Below are 6,000 nucleotides of genomic sequence, written 5' to 3'. Positions count from 1 at the left end.
ACATGCAGTGTTGTTTTTGTTGCCGTTACATAGCACTTTAATGAAGACCCTACGGAGAATTCGAGAAAACTCAATGTTGCTGTCAATTTGATACGTTGTTTAGAGAAACACAGTGATTTTGACTTGAAGAATGGAGAAAATAACAGAACTTTTCACATTTTTCATCTAAGATATCTTTGTTAAATTGCACTTCAAGATACCAAAAGGCATCAAAAATAAAACTAGACAACATCAATATTTTTTTAATTTCCTGAACTTGATAACCCAGTCTCTCTCTTTGGGTTTAGGAACCATGGAATTTCAGTGCAGATGTCAAACTTATTAAACTGCTCTCAATAAAAACATCTTCCATGACCTCAGGATATGTCTGGTTAGATCATTTCCCAAAGGGAGCACCTAAGCAGTTGTATTAAAGAAACAGAATAAGATACACAACATTCCAAATCGGCTGTTACACAAAATAACACTGTTCCAAACCCAAACTATATGTATGTTTTGTGATCACAAGATCAGTTATATAAATGAAAAATGCTGCAGATGATTTTATAACATTTTCCCGGATACCGAGGCACAAAAATGTATAAACACGAGAAAGTCTGCAGATGCTGGAGATCAAAAGCAACACACACAAAATGCTGGAGGAACTCAGCAGCTCAGGCGGCAACTATGGAAATGAATAAGCGGTCGGCATTTTAGGCCGAAACCCTTCTTCATGTCTGAGAAGGAAGGAGGAAGATGCCGGAATAAAAAGGTGTGGAGAGAGGAAAGAAGCTAGCTATGAAGAGATAGGTGAAGCCAGGTGGACGGAAAAGGTCAATGGCTGGAGAAGAGGGAATCTGATAAGAGAGCAGAGTGGACCATAGGAGAAAGGGAAGGACTAGGGGATCGAGGGGAAAGTGATAGGCTGATAAGAAGAGGTAAATGGGCAGTGTGGGGAATAGAGGAAAAGGGAATGGGGCAGGGGAAGATTTTTTTTTACCAGAAGAAAAAAATCGATACTCATGCCATCAGGTTGGAGGCTACCCATGATGTGTGCTCTTCCACCCTGAGGGTGGCCTCATCTTGACACATGGACTGACAATTTGGAATGGTAGTAACAAGCAGGGTGGACAAAGGAGAGGCAGTGGATGTCATTTACTTGGATTTTCAGAAGGCATTTGATAAGGTGCCTCACATGAGGCTGTTTAACAAGATAAAATCCTATGGCGCTACAGGAAAGTTACTGGCATGGAGAGAGGAATGGCTGACAGGCTGGAGTCAATGAGTGTGAATAAAGGGGGCCTTTTCTGGTTGGCTGCCAGTTTCTAGTCATGTTCATCAATGGTCAGTATTGGAACCGCTACTTTTCACATTGTCAATAAATTAGATAATGGAATTGATGGCTTTGTGGCAAAGTTTGCAGATGATATGAAGATAGGGGAAGTGTGTAGGTAGTGCTGAGGAAGCAATGTGATTGCAGCAGGACTTAGACAAGTTGGAAGAATGGGCAAAAAAGTGATAGATGGAATACAGTGTTGGGAAATATATGATAGTGTAATTTGGTAAAAGGAACAATAGTGCAGATTATCATCTAAATGGGGAGAAAATTCAAATATCAGAGGTGCAAAGGGACTTAGGAGTTCTCATGGAAGACTCCCAGAAGGTTAGTTTACAGGTTGAGTCTGTGCTAAAGAAGGCAAACTCAATGTTGGCATTTGTTTCGAGGGTAATAGAATACAAAAACAAAGAGATAATGCTGAGGCTTTATCAGACACTAGTCAGGCTGCACTTGGAGTATTGTCTTTTCCATCTTTTTATTATCATTGTTAATAACAACAAAATAAAATTGATACATAGATAATGAGATTACACGCATACATATTTCAACTAACTATAAAAGATTACAAGAGCAATGATTACAGTATAAATGAGTATTCCCACATCGTAAATGATACACTTAGGTTTGCCTTGTCTATTTGTATATCGTATCATAATATAAAATGAAAAAAGAAAAAGAAAAAAAGAAAAAAAATATTATGCAAAAAACTAATCTAAAAATCTAATAATAGAAGAGAAAATAAAACAAAAAAGAGAAAAAGAAAAAATAGAAAAGAGGAAAAAAAAGGGCTGTTTATAATATCTCACAAAAATACAAAATCATCAGTGTCGTCTACTCCGATCCTCTTGACATATATGCAATCAAAACTGGAAAATCAAATAGGCCTGGAACAGGGTCCTGGAGTATTGTCAAAAGTTCTGGGGCCCATATCTCAGAAGGGATGTGTTGTTATTGGTGAGAGTCTAGAGGAGGTTCACGAGGATGATTCTGGAAATGAAGGTGTTAACATATTAGGATCGTTAGGCAGTCTTGTACTCACTGGAATTTAGAAAAACGTCTGGGGATCTCACTGAAACCTACTAAATGTTGAAAAGACTAGATTAAGTGGATGTGGAGAGGATGTTTCCTCTGGTGGGGGTATTGAGAACTAGAGGGGCAGCCTCAGAATTGCGGGGTGACGTTTTAGAACAGAAGTAAGGAGGTTTTTTTTTAGCTAATGAGTGGTGAATCTGTGGAATGCTCTGCCACAGACTGCAGTGGAGGCCAAGTCCGTTTAAAGTGGAAGTTGATAGATTCCTGATTGGTCGGGGCATCAAGGAATATGGTGAGAGGGCAGCTGATAGGGTTGAATGGGATCTTGAATCAGCCATGATGAAATGGCAGGGTGGACGATGGGCTGAATGGCCTAATTCTGCTCCTGTGACTTATGGTCTGATGGGAATGGGAATGGGATTTAAATGTTTAGCCACCAGGAAGTTCTGTTTGTGGCAGATGCAGCAGGAATGCCCGACGAAGCACCTCTTTGCGTTTTGCATCATGTGGGCTTGCAATGCAATTGTATGAATGTTGTTGATCTGAACAGGTAATGAATGTGCAGGTACCTGGCATCACCCTCAGAATCACTGCTGGCATAAGTCAAAAATGCTACTAGTACTGGCTAGTATGTGCAAAATTGGCATTACTATAGTGCCTACTGTCAGACATTAATAATTTAAATTTAACATATAATCTCGCCAATTCTTAAATATTGCCCAATGTCCTCAAATGCTCAGTTGAACTTCATCAAACTTATGTAACATTAAGCTACGTAATGAACAGGTGCAGTTTTCAAGCTGTGTTTAAAATTCCTGCTCGAGGCAATGGTTGATCTGTGCAGCTGTAAATAAAATGGGAATGGGAATGGTAGAGATACATATTTATGGGGGGATCTCAGCACTTAATGCCTACTGACTTATCAACGATATTAACCAAAGTGGAGTCTGGGAAAGGAAGTTGGGTCATCAGCAGTTGGTGGGAATATAGTTGAATAAGCTGGAGATGCGGTTTCACCAATGAGGTGGGCTCAGTGATAGAGGGAAATAGGAGAGGACTTAGAGATAGATGCAATGAATGGACAGATACTTATGAGAAGATTTGGCTTTGTGGTTCAATGGAAGGAGGGAAAAGACTCATGAACCAAATACAATTGGAGAGGAAGCCAATGAACTCACATTTGTTTCTGGAGGTTAGAGTAAAGAAGTTTAAAAAGGTGGTCTGTAGTGGAGAAGATGATCTTTGAATAGTATTCGTTTTGGTAGATAAGAGCTGGGATCTCATAATCAAGATATGCATGAAGATAAATAGCAAAAGCACTTATCTGACATGTCCAGTATTGGATATATATAGTTAGGGAGTCTAATACTTTTGCATAGTATTGTAATAATTTTATGTATTGCACTGTACTGCTGCCGCAAAAAAAATCTTGACATATGTGAGTGAGAAAAACCTGATTCTAATATGGGTCTCTGTTGCAACTGAGAGTGGGAAGGGGGCAGGGAGAGGGGAATCTGGCTGGGCAAAGGGGAAGGGAGCAGGAAGCACCAGAGAGACATTCTGTAATGATCAATGAACCAATTGTTTGGAATCAAACGACACTGCCCGGAGCCTCAGGGCTGGGTATGTCTGCACCTGTGCCACCCTCGCTTCTGGCACTCCTCCTCTGCCTCCTGTCCCGCACCCTACCCGTGGCACTCCATCCTCACCATTCCCAACATCCTTTGCTCCCGCTAGATTTCTAAACTCGCACTCCGCTCCAAATTGACAAATACAGTACTGTGCAAAAGTCTTAGGCACCCTAGCTCTATATACTGTGAGTGTCCCTAAGACTTCTGCACAATACTGTACTGTAGTATGTACGGGGAATGTGACTAGGATGAGAAAGAGTGATGGCTTAAAAAGGACAAAGGCAAAGAGAAAGCAAGGATGTGATTCAGAAGATTGGTAGCTGCAGAAATGCTGTAAACCAAGTGCCAAAAATTAGACCACTGGGAATTTCAGAAGGATCTGATGTCTGGGCAGCCAACTGTAGTTCAAATATTTACTGAATGTTTCATCACATGCCATTCTCTAGTCAGCTGTCCCATCCAATCCTGTCATTTTTCCCAATCTGCAATATTTTTAAAACTTACAGAAAAGATCAGAGGAAACATTTTAAAAGTCCATTTGAAAGTCCTTATTTTTCCTCTCTATTCGTTTGCCTTATTATTCAAGAGATTCCAGAATAATCCTTGTTTGTGACCTTACATTAAATGATAGGCCTGCAGTTGCATGAATCCTCATCTCACCTAGCTTTCAGCCTCAGTCATTGCTGTCAAAGAACAGTTTTGAATAATCACCTGAGCAAATAAATTCATTCATTCGTTATGTGCCATGTCATATGATGTGGGCGATCAATCATAGTCTTTCTATGACCATGATTATTCTTGGCAAATTTTCCTACAGAAGTGGTTTGTCATTACCTTCTTCTGGGCATTGCTTTTACATTCGGGTAACCCCAGCCATTATCAATACTCTTCAGAGATTGTCTGCCTGGCATCAGTGGTCACATAATCAGGACTTGAGACTTGCACTAGCTGCTCATATGACCATCCACCACCTGCTCCCATGGCATCACCTGACCCTGATCGGGTGGGGCGGGAGGGGGGGCAACCAGGTGCTACACCTTGCCGAAGGGTCACATGCGGGTTAGCGGAGGGAAAGAGCACCTTACACCTCCTTTGGTAGAGACATAACTCCACCCAACCACTCCTGAGCAAATAAATTAGTGGCTTCAAAGTGAAGGGAAAACTACTTTGTAAAGATGAGATAAATAACAGTAATGTGGTTCATGTTTTGTCTTTAGCATTAACATTCAAAGTTATTCCTTAAGAACATTACCAATCAAGATTTGATACCCAATCACTTATTGAATGTGCATGCATGAAGATTGTAACTGGAAGCTTTCCTGCCCGTGATGGCCTATATTTCATTCAACATTACTAGAAACATCAGTTACATTACAGAAAGTTCTACCAAAAGTAACACTCTCAGACATCCCACCCTGCAAAAACTCATTTCAGGGAGGTAGCATCACTACCTCTGCCCCCCGCCCGGTCGACCTCCAAGGGTGCATGTGCATGTATACAGGACTTTTGATTATGAAAGAACACAACAATTTATTTGATGACATATTGGAACTATTTACAAACATATAAATTAAAAAAAAATATATATTCCTTGTTGATTATTTTGTTGGCAGTCTCAATGCTAATGCAAATAGCTTTTCTATTTCTTTTGTAAACTTTCCTTGTACTGTGATGTGGCTTGCTTGGCAGATTTGAGCATTTTGCCGGAAGACTCAACCTCATAGCAGTCTGTGTCAATGAATTTGTTAATTTTGCAAGACATCAGATTCATTATTATATATTATATTATCATAGATAGATAGATAGATACTTTATTCATCCCCATGGGGAAATTCAACTTTTTTCCAATGTCCCATACACTTGTTGTAGCAAAACAAATTACATACAATACTTAACTCAGTAAAAAATATGATATGCATCTAAATCACTATCTCAAAAAGCATTAATAATAGCTTTTAAAAAAAGTTCTTAAGTCCTGGTGGTAGAATTGTAAAGCCTAATGGCATTGGAGTCATTTTT

The sequence above is a fragment of the Hemitrygon akajei genome, chromosome 5 (assembly GCF_048418815.1).
Source record: "Hemitrygon akajei chromosome 5, sHemAka1.3, whole genome shotgun sequence".
NCBI classification, from domain to species: Eukaryota; Metazoa; Chordata; class Chondrichthyes; order Myliobatiformes; family Dasyatidae; genus Hemitrygon; species Hemitrygon akajei.
Note: the sequence above shows the minus strand (reverse complement) of the source record.